This window comes from Rattus rattus, chromosome 6, assembly GCF_011064425.1.
Source record: "Rattus rattus isolate New Zealand chromosome 6, Rrattus_CSIRO_v1, whole genome shotgun sequence".
NCBI classification, from domain to species: Eukaryota; Metazoa; Chordata; class Mammalia; order Rodentia; family Muridae; genus Rattus; species Rattus rattus.
This window is the reverse complement of record NC_046159.1, coordinates 157,468,512-157,484,889: the sequence shown is the minus strand read 5'-3', so window position 1 is coordinate 157,484,889 and position 16,378 is coordinate 157,468,512.

Here is a 16,378-nt window from a genome sequence, read left to right as displayed (position 1 = left end):
AGGTGATCTGGAGCCTATCAAGTGGGCAGTGAATCTAGATCTGGGGTTAGGAGTGAACCTCCATAGTGGAACACTTGCTCGAACTCTAGGCACCCCTCAGCTTTACACAACAAAGTGTGGTTTACTTACCTTTTCTGAATTTTATTTATATGTGAGTGTATGGACATGTGTACAAGTGAAGGCCAGAAGAGGGGTGTCCTGGAGGTAGAGTTCCAGGTGCTTGTGAGCAGCCTAATTGGGGTTGTGGGACCCAAACTGAGTTCCTTTTAGGAGAACAGCAAGCACTCTCAAGGCAGATCTCTAGCCCCAGGTATGTCTTCCTCCCCACTCGACCCGGGCTCCCCTCCAGGGTATCTATCTCCTTGTAACACTAGCTGTCCTGGAACTCAATGTGTAGATTAGAGACCTGTACGGATTAGAGATCAATGTGTAGATCACAGAGATTCACCTCTCCACCCCACCCCATGGAATTAAAGGCATATATCACCATGTCAGACCCAACTCTGTGTGTGTGTCAGTGTGCTTCTTATAGTAAAAGAACTAATGTATAAGCTTGGTGCAGTGGCACACACCTTTAATCCCAGACTTTGGATGCAGAGGCAAACAGATCACTGACAGTTCTCATCCAGCCTGGTCCTCAGTAAGTACCAGGACTAAAGAACCTGTCACAAAAACAAACATGTATAGAATCACTTTTTAAAGGGGGAATTTTATCTGTAAAATAAAAGTGTAAATTTTGGGGTTGGGGATTCAGCTCAGAGCGCTTGCCTAGTAAGCGCAAGGCCCTGGGTTCGGTTCTCAGCTCCAAAAAAAAAAAAAAAAGAAAGAAAGAAAAGTGTAAATTTTATGTAAAAATAAATGACTTTTAAGCTATTTTCTGTAGTGTGTCACCACCACTGACACTGAGGCTGACTTGTCTCATGGCATGTTGGCTTGGATCCATCCCAAAAGCTGCTGACACAGTGTAAGAATGTTCATACTTGGTTCACCACCAGACTCTTCCCTTTATCATGTGACTTTTCTGAACAAAACAAAACATTGGATACCAAGAAGCCATGGCCATGTCCAAATGGAGGAGACAGCTGCGTGTAGAGGGTTATTAGCCTTCTGAGTTGACTCTAGATGGACAGTGTCTGAGGTGATATTTCTATTTCTAATGTGTTAATCTTACTCTACATTAAGAAGCAGAACCCCCTTTATCACTGTGTACTCCTAGATCCCTATTTTACCTTAATGTAGGCCATGCTTGATTCAAGTGTGCTTTTCAAGGAAAATTTTCACGGAAAGGATTTCATTTCTCAACGAATTCTCTTGGCTGGGTTTATTTATATGTGGAGTGTTTTGCTTATGTGTATGTTGCAAGCTGCTGTGTGAATGCTGTGAACCTGGGTCCTCTGGAAGAGCAGCAAGTACTTGTAATTGTTTAGTCATCTTTAAGGCACTTTGTGTGATGACATACAAACAGCTACGCAGCTTCAGTGAATGCAGTTTGATGAGATGGGGATAAGCGTGCCCACATGAAACTGTCACCATCATTAAGGTCATGCTGTGTCTTCTGTATTTCAGGTCCGTTCCCATCCCTTATTACTGTGGCTTGCGTTCAGGTAGTCACTTAATGTCAGGTGTGTTTAAGTACATGAGACAGCTGTTAGCTGTGGTCCCCGTGCTTTGAAGTGTAATGCCACAACTTCCTCCATTGCTGTTGGTACCCTGGAACATCACTGCCACCAGCCCTTGACAGGAACCATCCTTTTCTGCTATTGAGTTTGTTTTAGAGATCATGGCAAGGTGAGGTCTACTGTGTTTCTGCCTCTCACTTCACTTAACGGTGCCATCCATCTCATTCGTGTGGTCATAAGATAGGACTGTTCTGTCTGAGAAAGCTAAGTGTGTATTTGAACAGTGCACTCTCTCTCCATTCTCCCATCCGTAGAAAGTCAGGCTCTGGGGAGTGCTGCTGCAGTGAACACAAGAATGCCATGTCTCTGGCACTCCGACCTCAGTTCTAGCAGTGGGCTTATTGTACCCTATGGCATTTCTGTTATTAGCTTTTTGAGGAACTTCTCCACTGTTTTGCATACTGGCTGTACCAATTTTCATCCAGACCACACAATACAAACCCTGTCATCACTTGTTATGTTCCCTTGTTTCAGCAGTAGCCATACAGACAAGTGTGAGGTGAAACCTCACTGTGGCTTTGATTCCACACTACTGTTGGCCATTTTATATCTACTTCGGAGAAAAGCTCATTCACATCCTTTGCCCAGCTTTTGTCAGGGTCTTCTATCACAACAGAAATGAAATTAGAACTAAGAGGCTAGTGTTTTGTTCTGTTTTAGTCCTTTTAGCATACCATCCCACTGTCCTCTGGCCTGCAGTTTCTGCCAAGGACTTTAGCAGTCTTATAGAGGGAAGGTGGTCCTTGGTAGTCTCCTTTCTCGATGCTTCCACAATTCTCTTTGACTCTCTCTCTTTGAACAGTTTGGTTGTAAGATGTCTCAGTCAAGACCACCTCATCTCTTTAGGGTTCTTTGTCATGATCTGGGGATTCACTTAGCCTCCAGCTTTAAAGTTTCAGTTACTTCTCTTTAAAAGCCCCTCCCTCACACTGTGGGATCCTGTGCTATGTGTTTTAACATATGTCATGCTACCCTGAGTCCTGTAGGATTCTTTTTGGTTTTGTTTTTCTGTTTTGTTTATTTGGTTGGTTGTTTTTGGAGACAGGGTTTCTCTGTGTAGCCCTGGCTATCCTAGAACTCACTCTGTAGACCAGCCTGGTCTCAAAGTCAGATCCACCTGCCTCTGCCTCCCAAGTGCTAGGATTAAAGGTGTGAGCCACCACCACCCAGCTCCTGTAGGATTCTTTGCTCTTTTTATTCCTTGTCTTTTCGTTCAGTAGATAGATAGTTTCCATATGTGCTGAGAGCTTTGCAGGGTCTTCTGTTTGACTATGTGCGCTGTTGACGCTCCCTGGAATTCCATAGTTCCTGTATTCGTGTTCTTTGGTTCTGAATTTCTAAGGCTCTTGAGGTTTCTTTCTCTTTATAATGCCTTGTTCAGGTGTTACTCTCCTTGCTTGGTGGTCTTGCTGTGTTCCTTTGCAGATCAGTGAGCTGCTTTAAGATCCTTATAATGCCTTGTTAGGCTATTTGCCGCCCTCATGTCTCAGGTTATGCCTCTGGAGCTCAATTTAATTTCATTGGTGCTTGCTGTCAGTGTGCTCTCAAGCCTTGCGTCATTGTCCTGTGTCTTAGGAAGCAGATGCTTTCTGCTTTTACTAACCTGACTTGGAAAAAGCTTCTACACCCATCCTAGCCAGGGTTCAGGTACATGCAAATATATGAGCCTCTGGGGGACAGTCACATTCAAACCACCACAGAGCTGTAAGTATGGAAGTGTGCCACTCATTTCTGAGATGAACTATAGGTGTGTGTCTATTGCTATGATGAAACAATGATCAAAAGCAACCTGGGGAAAAGGTTCTCATTTGGCTTACATGTCCTGAACTGAGGACAGTCAAGGCAGGAGCTCACAGAGGACGGAAACCTAGAGGCCAGAAGGAATGCTGCTCACTGGCTTGCTTTGCCTGCTTAGAGCACTCGGAACACTAGCCTCTGGCACTGCCCACAGTGGAGTGGGCCTCACGCAGCAGTCACTGGTTAGGAGATGCCCTGGCCCCTCACGCAGCAGTCACTGGTCAGGAGATGCCCTGGCCCCTCACGCACCAGTCACTGGTCAGGAGATGCCCTGGCCCTCACGCAGCAGTCACTGGTCAGGAGATGCCCTGGCCCCTCACGCAGCAGTCACTGGTCAGGAGATGCCCTGGCCCCTCACGCAGCAGTCACTGGTCAGGAGATGCCCTGGCCCTCACGCAGCAGTCACTGGTCAGGAGATGCCCTGGCCCTCACGCAGCAGTCACTGGTCAGGAGATGCCCTGGCCCTCACGCAGCAGTCACTGGTCAGGAGATGCCCCTGGCCCCTCACGCAGCAGTCACTGGTCAGGAGATGCCCTGGCCCCTCACGCAGCAGTCACTGGTCAGGAGATGCCCTGGCCCTCACGCAGCAGTCACTGGTCAGGAGATGCCCTGGCCCCTCACACAGCAGTCACTGGTCAGGAGATGCCCTGGCTTGTTTGCCATTTTATGCTCACCCCTAGCCCCACCTCCAGAGTGTTTGAGACAGGGTTTCTTAGTGTAGCCCTGCGTGTCCTGGAACTAGCTCTGTAGACCAGGCTGACTTTGAACTCAGAAGTCTATGTGCCTCTGTGCTGTGCCCAGCTCCAGTACCATCTTTTGGAGATTCCTTCCTCTCAGAGATTCTAGCTATGTCAGGTTGGCACAGTGTGCCACTCATTTCTGAGATACCAGGTTTTCTTCCTATCCCCTTTACAGAATAGGGAAGGAATCTTGTGAATGTCATGTGTATCAGTGTGTTTATGCATGACATTTATGAATGCATTAAGCCTGGCTTCACATAGATGACTCAGATGCCCACCCAACACTCTAGCAGTCACATTCTATATCTCTGGTTCCCTTCTGTGTGATAAACATGCACTTGCCCAGTCATACATTACACAAAGTGCTGTTAGGTTGAAAGACTGAAAGACTGTAGAGAGCTTTGTGATTAGTTCAAGATGTGTTTCCGGGTCCTCTGGGATTGGTGAAAAGTGGGCAGAGCCAAAGCACCTGATGCTGAGTTGGAGACTGATTCTCCTTTCCATGGTCTGAAATGAAGATAACACCATTGTTTCTGTTTGTATTCCACTTGAGCCCTCCCTCCGTCCTCCTAATTTATGGGTTGTAAATTACTTTTAACAAACCATTATAATCATGAAGTTTTACTGTGTGCTGTTTCCTTCTGACATATTCCAGACAAGGAACCTTTGAAACTCCAAATATTCTTGTTTATCAGTAAACCAGATGTGTTCTCTGGTGTGCCACAGCTGTGAAAGTATGGCTTATTGCCAGGGCAGCTGCTGTGTGAGTGTGTGTGGTTCTGATTAAATGGAGATACATGTGCCAGGAATTGTACATTAAAGCCAGCAGGCTATGGCTCTCAGAGGGTCCCTCACCTCACCTTGAATGTAGGCCTGCCTTTTTGCCATCTCAGTAGGCTACTGAGATTGAGTGAGGCACAGATGCCCCGGGGTCTCCCTGTTTTCCCCCCATTGTTCTCTTGACATATCATGAGAAACTACATTAAAACTGCCTGCCTCTTCCTGGCTTGACTGAGATGCAGGACCCATGTCTTCCAACTTCCCTTTCTTCTAACAGCACCATTCTGCACTCTGTAAGCATCTCCTGAGGCCATCACCCTCTCCTACAACCTTGGAGCTGTCTACACTCACCATATGTGGCTTGCTTCCTTTCTCTGGCCTACCATGACTAACAGGGCTGGGTCAGGATGGACCCCAAGTCACCCAACTTCAAGCTTCCAGAATTCCACCAGCCAGGGCATCCGGTGGAACCATGTCTCATAGTCATGGAGGATGGGTGGAAGGGAGGCTGTATGGCAGGAACTGTATAGACATTACACAAAGTAGTGACCTAGGGGTCAGAGGATGACAAGACAGACTACAGAACTCATCTGCTGGTAGCAGCTGGTAAGTCAGTCTAGGAGCTGTGGACACCTGGGTGTGCCAGCTCCACCCCACCCTCCAGGTTCTGATCACTAAGGGCTCCAGATGTGATGAGAGCTGCAAGCTTGGATACCTGCATGAGTACAGCTGGAAGGTGGGGCAGACGTGCTCACTCACCATTGCTCCACCTCAGATCAGAGTCAGGGACACCCAGAGTTCCATGTCTGTCTCAAACATACTATGGAGGCAGATATGTGAACATAGGCTGCCTGCTGCTTGCTTACACCTCTGCAGCTCTTCTGAAGTTGGTGGTACATTTTCCAGCACAACAGCCTGATCATTAGAACTCCCAAGGTCATCCTATAAGTCAGCCCTGAGGCCGATTGTGGAGATAACTTCCAGCTTCCCCTGCAGCAACCTGCTTTTGCTGAAATCACAGGAGCTCCTGAAGAGATGAGGTGGGAAGACTGGGACTCTTAGGGTGATGTGGCCTCTGCTTCTGCTTAGCAGCCATATTCCCTTGAAGGTTGCTGGAATGATCTCTGCTCTGCTCTTGCTCTGGTTTTCCTCCGCTAGCTGCATCTGTGTGACTGGATTAAGAAATTGCAAAGTAGATGAATACATACCTGAATCCCACTCACAGAGTATCACTGCAGGAGACCAGCGTCCATACCTTCCCAGGGCAGCACCTGGCACGACTTCCCACCAAGGCCCTACTTTATGGGTCCCACACTGCCACTCTGGGCCCCAGCTCCCAACACAAACCATGAAAGCAAACCACACCACTGCAGTAATGGACACTGCTCAGAATTTGGAGGCTGAAGAGAGGGAGGGTAGAGAAAGGATAGTTAGGTGTGAGACACACTGCATTTTCTCAGACCTGAGAAATCTGTGGTGGTCAGGGCCAGGCAGACCTCACCACTCCACCTCTGGGAGGACCCTGTGGACCTCCAGCATCTAGGATCCCTAGAGGAGAGTAAAGTCAGGAGGAAAGAGTGCTATGAGTGAACCTCTGGCAGGTCCAGCAGCTAGACGTAGACCACAGTTGGCCAATCAAGTGAGACACATGCGGAATGCAGATTCTGGGATGAGAGGACTTGGCTATGTCCTCTTCAGAGCCTCATTAGCCTTGTGCCTAAAAAAAACCAAAACAAAACATGTCGTTGGAACGCTTGGGCTATGAGTCCATTTGACCACAGAGGGATTAAAAATCCATGTGTCAGGCCAGGGGCATTGGCCTTTCCTCCCCTTTATGCCTTGTGTTACGGGGTTACATCACAATGGTTGTAGGAACTTGGCTGTTTGGAGGTAGAGCTCATGAAAAGGGTACATTTGTCTTAAATAAAGTAGGATAATAGTGAAAAATTATGTTTGCATGAGATGGTAAAAGGGGACATTGGGTCCAGTGTGACGAGGTCCAGGTTGAAGGGTGATCTCAGGGCTGTGGCTCTGAAGACAACAGTATAGCATGAGCCCCACTGGAAGGCAGCTGTGCCCAGGCTGAGCAACTGTGACTTTGGACAAGTCAGGTCCAAAGAAGAATATGGCTGCTACCAACCTTCCCTGGGTCCCCAGCTGGCATTTGCAACAGTATCAGGGATAGTTTCTGAAGGTAATGACCACCTCAGAGTAGGCTATGGTCTGATTCCTTCCATGTAAACAAGCTGTCAGGTACTCCTTGACAGGCTTGTTGGCTGTCAGTTATCCCAGCACCTAAGGGAGAAAGGCAACTACACAAACTTGGTCAAGGTGACAGAGGAAAGAAACACAACTGCAGTTTTGAAGGTCTCGATGGTTCTTGATAATGAGCTGTTAGTTTCATTTTACTTTCTCTGGTGTTTCCAAGAAAAGAGCAGTTTATTGCTTTTATTTGTTAATTAATTTTAGTTCTGCAGTTGCTCACAGTCTGCCGTGCTAACCATGTTCACTTTTATATATACTTGCATATAAAGTTACATATGCAAGTTTATATACATTTTGACACTATTTTCTGAATGAACAGATATCACCCCTCTTCACTCCTGACCTTTAGCCTGCCTCTTCCATGGCTGCAGCCTTCTATGCCCTCAGTACCATCACAGCACTGGAGTATCACATGTCCTATACTGCTCGTGGCTGGGTTATGTATATAGCCAGCCACTTTCCCTAAAATGGGGTTCAAATGTCATGTTAACTTTTCCTTTCTCTTTTAAATAAAACACCATGCCTCACATTTTAAATTATCCTACCATGCTGGGAATTTTTTTAAAGATATATTTATTTTACATGTATGAATGTTTTGCCTGCATGTATGTATGTATGTATGTATGTATGTATGTATGTATGTATGTGTGTGCTATGTTTTATCTGTCATTTCTCCTACTTTATTGGCCCGAGTCAGTGGCTGGGGAGATGACTCAGTAGAATGTGAGGTCCTGAGTTGGAATCCCCAGAACACAATAAAGATAGGTGTGATGGCTCATATCTGAAGTACTAGTTTTCGAAGCAAGATTCCCATCTTGCTATCAGAAAAGACACGGAATCCTTGGATAATCAGAGACCAGCCAGCCTGGTATAATCTAAGCTAAACAACAGAAGAGCCTGTTTTAAACAAGGTAAATGGTAAAGACTAACATCCAAGGTTGTCCTTAGACTCCACATGTATGCCTACACTCATATACACAGCACATGTATACACACACGCACGTACATGTATTCTCTCTCTCTCTCTCTCTCTCTCTCTCTCTCTCTCTCTCTCTCTCTCTCTCTGTGTGTGTGTGTGTGTGTGTGTGTGTGTGTGTGTGTGTGTGTGTGTGTGTCTCCCTACACCCTTACTGTCTCCCAGCAAATACTAAGCCCAACTGATCTCAGGCCACCAAAGCAATCACACAAAAGACTGTCTTCCCTGAGGCTTAATCCCTAGCCTGCAGTAGTGAAGCCAGGTGGGAGGAAAGGTGCATGTGGTTTGCCTACCTCTGACAGCCACCAGCGCCATCTTGAGGTCCCAGAATTCCCTTCTGCAGCTCAAGGCCTATATGTGGGGTGTAGTTTGCACATTAGTGAAAGGCATTCCATAGTCTGTGGGCTACTAATTAACTTGAAAGGAAAGTCTGAAGCCTCTGTGGTGCCACTGCAGCCAAGAGAGGACAGACTATGGGCCACCAGACAGTGTCAAGTCCAGGAGGGACCAAACACATCAGACCTAGGCTGTACTGATCGGAGGCCCAACTCAAGGCCACAGAATCCCTGAGCTACCTTATCCTATGAGAACAATCATCCCTTGTATTCCCTACTGCCAATGGGGCTGAGGTCCCCAGGGATACTGCCCTACACTGTAAGACTAGCCAAGATGCTGTTCTTAGTTCTCTGTACTGATCATTATTGTCACAGTTCCTGTTGACAGAGGTGCTGGTAAGGTTACCACCAGCCCTGGCTTGTCTATGGTTGGTGGGGGTTGTCTCAGAATAGTAGAAAGGTCCACCAACTAAGTGGATCCTGCCATCCTGAAGAACTCTAGGGGAGTCTGCCATAGCAGGCACATTTGCCATTAAGGGAGAGCTAGTGACATCTATGTAGACAAGGTGGGAGATGGGAACTACCCTAGAACAAGCTGTGCTGCACATAGGTCTGAGTTGTCAGTAGTTCTTCTGTCACTGATACCCGACACCTATGTGTCCCAGGCATTTGTGCTTTAATGCCCCTCGTTGCTCTGTCTTTCTAAAGACCTGGTACTCTATTGGTCACCAAGTAGGTGCTGATCCATACAAAGGGGTGTCTACTGTGGTTTGAGAACAGAGCCTCGTTCTCTTCCTGAAGGACTACTAGGGAAGTCTCTAACTATTTATCTCCCTCCTGGTGTAGGGGGTTGAGGGGAGAAGAGATCAACCTTGGGTGTCAGGAGCTGTCTACTTAGTCTTTAAGATGGGGTCACTCACTGATTTAGCTATGCTGGCTGGCCAGCAAGCCCCAGATCCTTCTGTGTCTACCTCCCTAGTCCTGGGATTTATTCTATATGAATATACACCATCACACCTGGTATTTTATGTGGGTGCTGGGGATTGAACTCAGGACCTCATGCAAGCATGTTATCTGCTAAGCCATCTCAACTCCTCTACCTGATTTGTTGTGTCATTGTAAGAGTCTGTATTAGTGTCTGTTTTACTTTTTCTTTATATGGGTAAATGAGGAGGATGGTCTTGAACTTCTGACCCTCCTGCCTTTACCTTCCAAGAGCTAGATTTAGACATACACCACCATGGTTTACACAATGCTGAGGTTAAATCCAGTATCACAAATAAGCACTCTAAACAAGCTACAGCCATAGGCCTAGTGTCTATGTTATAATCCTTAAAAGCTGATGGGTAATCCAGTACACTTTTTCTCCAGGAAAATAATTACTAGTAAGAGTAAGGCAAAGACCAGATGCTCTCGACATTCATGGCAAGACTCAAGGCACCCAGGCAAGCCTGGCCTCCAACATCTCAGTGAGCAGGACCTGAGATGGCATATCACAAAACTGAGACCACAACCATTAATACTATTATTGTTTAATTTTGCATAGCCACTCCGATTTCCTAGACATAAACAACTCCAAATGCCCAAAGGTATAAATTATCAGGCAGGATCTAGAACCCACAAAAGCAAACCAGACTTCTGGTAAGGACTTATCCAGAGCTTGAGGCTGTAGAAAGGCAGGTGGCTTACACTTGAGGTATAAAATACTCATTTAATTCATCAAAAACACAACATGATCGTTTGTGACTTATGTTGACCTTGCCCTCCACTATTTGAGTAATGGATATGGCCCCAGAGGATGCTACCCGCTGTGGTCGGTGGTCACCAGCACTCTGTGAATGGTGAGAGTGGGCTGGTTAAGTGATAGCCCTGCGTTTTCACTTTAGCAGTAGCAGGGCTTACTGGTGAGCTACGCTGTGGATAGGTGTTGGCCTCTCCCTGGAGCAGGAGGCTGGGCCTAAGGAGGGTATCAGGATCTGCCACCCCATTCCTTACCTGGGGAATGTGTCGCCATGGCTCACATACCACAAATCAGACATGCTACATCACAGGTGTTACTTGTGTATGAACATTTGAGGACCCTTCTGCTCCCTCAAAGAGGTACTGCTAAAATAGTCCACAGTATGGCAAACATGTTCCTCCAGAAGGTTGTTTAGGTCTGGGCTGCCTTAGAACCCAGACACATCCAGTTCTCTGGTGTTGTGGTGGCCTCAGTCAACATTTAAAACATCTCAACAGAACCACATACCACCTCCAGGCCTGCTAGAAGCTGTTTCATCCAGAAACAAGGGGCCCAGTGGTCTCCATGGACCCTGCCCTAGCCACACCCTTCCTAGCCTATCTCCCCTGAGACAGATAAGGAACAGAACTTACAAGAGCAGACTGGTGAACAGCTTCCTGCCACCAAGCAGAGACTCAGCTCAGCCAAAGGGGATCTGGGATATAACAGAAGTTGGACCCAGCACCAGTGTTCAGCTTAGAGCCCAGGAAGTAGACTTCCCTGTTAGCTCCTGTTCCTTTCAAGTCCAAATCCATGTCACCCAGTTCTGAAGGCTTTATCTCTCATGGACTGGACAGTTGGTATAGAGCTCTGCTCACCCTCTCCTGGCACCATCGTGGGAGAGTCCCAGGGTCGGAAGTCCAAGTGTCACTGTAGCCACGGTGGGAACTGAGGCTGAGGCACTCCTCCTCTTAATGGCATAATAAAATGCTTTGTAGCCTTTGAGGGAGAGGCCTGATAAAAGCAAAACACTATCACACCGTCTGCGATTAGAGGCAGCCAGGCCCTAAGACAGAGCAACATATATGAGCAAATATAATTTATTTCTGTTCTCTGATTATGAAGGTCATAGTGGTTTAACCTGCAGGGAAGCCTGCAGACGTTATCTGCTCCAATAGAACTGGGAAAGAAAACACCAGCAGTCATTAAAAGCAAATTACTTTGCTTTATGAAGATAGAGAGGAGAAGGCCTTCGGAACTAGATGTGGACTGTGAGGGCACCCCTGAAGGGAGGCACCTGGCATGCTGGGTGCTAAGCTAGAATTTGGTAATGACAGAGCCGCCTGCAACTGGAGGGCAAGAGAGGTTCGCCTACAGTTTCTGGGACCCCTTGTCTCAAGGTCTTTCTGAAAATTTAAAGACACTAAAAGCTTGCTATGTAAAGATGGGATGTTATATATATTATATATATAATTTATTATTACATACATCGGTGTTTTGCCTGCCTGTGTGAGGGAGTCAGATCCCCTGAAACAGTTCAATCTCCAGAATCCACATAAAACTTGAAGAAGAGCCAGGAGTGGTGGCATACACCTTTAATCTCAGCACTCAGGAAAGAGAGGCAGGTAGTAGACCTTTGTGGGTTTGAGGTCAGTCTGGTCTTTATTAGGAGTTCTAGGTCAACCAGGAGTACTCAGTAAGACCCTGCTCAAAACAAAACAAAAGTGGAAAGAGAAAACCGACTCCACAAATTTGCCCTCTGATTTTCATGAGTGTGCTATGACATGAATACTTACACAGAGCCACAAATAATAAACGAAACATTAAAAACAAAAGCTGGCAGTGGCAGCACATGCCTTTAATCCCAGCACTCAGAAGGCAGAGGCAGGAGGATCTCTTGTCAGTTTGAGGTCAAACTTGCTCTAGAGAGCCAATTCCAAGGCAGCTAAGGCATCTCAGGTGTGGTAATGCATACCTTTAATCCTGCCACTTGGGAAGCAGAGATCGGCAGTTTTGAGCTTCAAGGCCAGTGTGGTCTACAGGACAAGTTCCAGAAAGCCAAGAAACCTTATTTTGAAAAAAACAAACAGGGGTTGGGGATTTGGCTCAGTGGTAGAGCGCTTGCCTGGCAAGCGCAAGGCCCTGGGTTCGGTCCCCAGCTCCGGGGAAAAAAAAAATTAAAAACCAAAAAAACAGGACCACAGCAGTAAGGCAGAGGGTCCTAGGCCACTCAGAGCATGAGTTGCAGATCCCAGAGTTGGTGTTTAGAAAGTGGGAGTGCCATCTGGCATCACTCACAGTAAAAGAAAAGTACATATAAATTAACACAATAACAAAGATCCACACCAGTTACCAGTAACAGAATATATTGTTTCTCAATATTCTCTTATCCACCATGTATGTTGCACAGTTCAGCCATGTCCATTGTGAACCAAAAGCGGAAGCTCCTTTCTTATCCTGAGAAGTTCTGTGTGGTTGTGTGTTGAGCTCCAGCCAGTAGGATGGACGGATTCATTACTGAAGTCCTGAGGAGGCACATATCAATCCTTATCTCCTGTGATGGTTAATTGTCACTGTCACATAGACCAAATTTAGTATCACCTGTGAGATACACCTCTTGGTATGTTTGTGCAGAATTTCCAAAGAGGCGTATCTAAGAAGGAAAGACTCACGGTTCCAGACTGAATGAAAAGGAAAAGGAAGCTATGTACTTGGCCAGCCTGTCCTGGTGTTGTGCATCTTTAATCTCAGCGCTTGGGGGCAGGTGGATCTCTGAGTTCAGGCCAGCCTGGTCTATAGACGGAGCTCTGGGACAGCCAGGGTTACAGAGAGAAACTCAACTGAAAAATACCAAATAAACCCAAATAAAACCTTCCTCCTGTAAGTTACTTTTTGTCAGGCGTTTGGTTCCAGCCAAGGTAAAGTAACTCAACATAACCACACCCCTGTACTGGCTAGGTACAGACCCATGAAGGAAAAGTCACCAGATAAGAGTCTGGTCATCAGTGAGGTTGCGGTCACCATCCCAGCCCTGGACAGCATGTTCACATGAGATAGAAATAAATTTCTGTTACCTGGAGTACATGTCTTCTGAGCCATCCCAGTCCTGACATATTCTCAGACATGGTCTGTCTTAGGGTTTTGCTGCTGTGAACAGACATTATGACCAAGGTAATTCTTATAAGAACAACATTTAAGTGGGGCTGGCTTACAGGTTCAGAAATTCAGTCCATTGTCATCAAGGCAGGAACATAGCAGCTCCAGGCAGACAGGGTGCAGCAGGAGCTGAGAGTTCTACATCTTCATCTGAAGGCGGCTAGTGGTAGACTGACTCTCAGGCAGCTAGGATGAGGGTCTTACAGACACAGTGCCATGCCTACTCCAACAGAGCAACACCTACTAATAGTGCCACTTCCTGGGCTGAGCATACACAAGCCATCACATGGTCCTTGAACTCAAGCAGCCAAGTAAGACTTCAACACAATGCCTTCACACACATGGAGGATGGCTTTGCAAACCTCTCCCTTAGCAGCTGAGGCTTCTTCTCAGGAGAGCGCAGCCTGCTGTACTTAGAGTATATGTATTCTGTCTGGCAGTATCAGGGATCTGGATAAATACTGTCATTGGGTTAAAAACTGCTTGGTAATAAGGCAGGTAATAAGTTGGTAATAACTGGGAAATAAGTCTAGGGAACGATAAACAGGCCAATGACTCATCATGTAGGCTTGGCTAGAAAATATGAGCCGTGCAACAAGGCCCTTGATGTATAAAAGCTTTTGGGCAACTTGCAGCCCAAGGAGAAGCTTAAAATCTTTCCATGATAATTGTTCATTTAGATGGGAGTTGGTCAGACTAACGGGTATGACTGCTATCATTTGCTGGCATCTTGGTAAGGCTGTCTTTAGCTACCAAGAGTCAAGGCTTTGGCTGTATTGTCTATGCAAGTATCTCATTGACCAGTAACAGCCTCATCTAAGGTGCAGAGAGCAGTGCAGTAAGGATGAAGGAGGCAGGGACTGAGTAAATGGACCATTAACTAGTGCTCTTCCACAGGCAGAAGGCAGGATGATGGTCAGAAGTCCCAACATAAAGGGACTGCCAAGGCCCTGGGAGTTCAGACATGGTGTCTGCACTGTGATGAAGACAGTCTACATTCCCCTTGTAAATTATTGTTGTTTTTTTTAATACACTGCAAGTTTCCTGTCTCTGTTGGCCTCTGACTTGAAGAGCTAGAGCCAGCCAGACCTGAGAGTTGTGCCTCTGGTTGCAGGAAAGCCCCCCACCCCTCAACCCCCAAACTGGCTGAGGTCTGGTTTGCAGGAGACAGCTAAGCCAGGGCTTAACCTAGGCATGCTGTGACCACCTGGGAGCCCCAAGCTGAGAGCTGAACTCACAACTGCCCCAAACACTCCCTGACCCTTTTCTGGGTTTTTTGTTTATTTTGTTTTTTTCTTTCTTTCTTCCTTTCTTTCTTTCTTTCCTTCTTTCTTTCTTTTGTTTTGAATTCCAGCATAAAAATATTATGGTTAAAAGGACTATTTTAATCAGGAAAATTAAGACATAACAAATATAAAACCTCCAGGCATCTTGATGAAATTAGGTAGGTTTTCAACACTAACCAGGGGCGCCAATGCCGGTCCCGTTCGTCCACTTCTACCCTTCATCTCCTCGTTTCTCTTGAGGGCACCCAGATCTTACAGGAGCTTAGGAGGGTCAAGGGACACGCTAAGGGCGAATCCAGAGCAAAAGCGAGCCCTGCTACCGCAGCCATAGCTCCTGGGGCCTATTTTAGCACGCTGCCGAACAAGGGGTTCAGGACTTGGTCTAAGCAGTCCAGAACTCCCCCGGTCGGAGTTGGCCTCTTCGTGAGCCCCTGGGCAGGTCGTTCCCTTTCCCAGTCCCCAGCCCTGGGTCCCGCCCCGCGCCCCCGGCCTGACCCCGCGCGGCGCTGCCCAGAATCGGTTGCGCGGGCCGGGGAGATAAGGCGCGCGCCTTTGTTCCTCCCCAGCTGGGTAAACCGCGCTCCAGCCCTGGCCGCACCCGCAGGGGGGTTGTCACCCTGCGCACCGCCCCTGCGCCGCTCGGGACAATGGATCGGAGACGCGCTTTGTCAGACACCATGTGTACCCGGGGCGGGGCGGCAGGTGCGCGGGCGACGGAATGCGGGGTCGGCGCGGGGCCGTGCGGCTAGGAACCTCGCGGTTCCGCAACTCCGCGCCGCGCCGCGCCGCGCCGCGCCGCGCCGCCTCCTGCTGTTCACGGATTCCGGGAGGCTGGAGTAGCGAGTGAACTCGAGGTGGTGCGGGCGCGGACCTGAGCTGCTACCGCCGGCCCCGCGCGCCCGCGCCGCACACCTGGCGCGCCCTAAAGTGATTTACGAAGTGAAAGTGTTAAACGAGGCCACCAGCTGGAGCCCGGGGCGGCTTTATGCGTTTTATTAGGTGTCCTATTATGGAAAATAAACTTTAATCCGACCATAAAATCCAAATCTGAAAAACATATTCGCCCTTGTAGTCTGAACACTGCGGCATTCTTGGCGCAGGTCACACCTCCAAAGGATTAATTTTATTGAGGGAGACACAGAGTACCGCGGTACTTTGATAGTGGGGGCAGGGAGCATTCTTCATGGCACCCACACCTTGCGAAGCTGTCAAGAATGCTCCCAGCCCCTTCCAGGTCTCCGACATCTCCAGGCCGCCTTCCAGGACCACTCTCCTCCCGGGGTTCCCACTCCAGTCCTGGGACTGACTGTAAGGACCGGTCCAAGGATGATCTCAGACTGGCCCTGCACCCAGGGCGATTGGGGAGAACTCCTGGGCTCCTTTAACTGACAATCCGAGAGGTGTGCGCTGGAACCACCCAGAAGCACAGGCCTGCCTGGCACGTTCAGCTCTAAGGCTAAAGGACAAAGCAACGGGCTTGACTTGCTGATTCTACCGAGTTCCAGCCTTAATTTTTAAAAGAAAAGAGAGAGGGGACAGGACGCGGGGATAAGGGGACATGGAGAGTAAAATGCAGAGGCTTGGAGTGAAGCCGTAAAACACAGCTTCACCTCGTTGAGTTTTGTTGTTGTGTTGTTGTTTTGT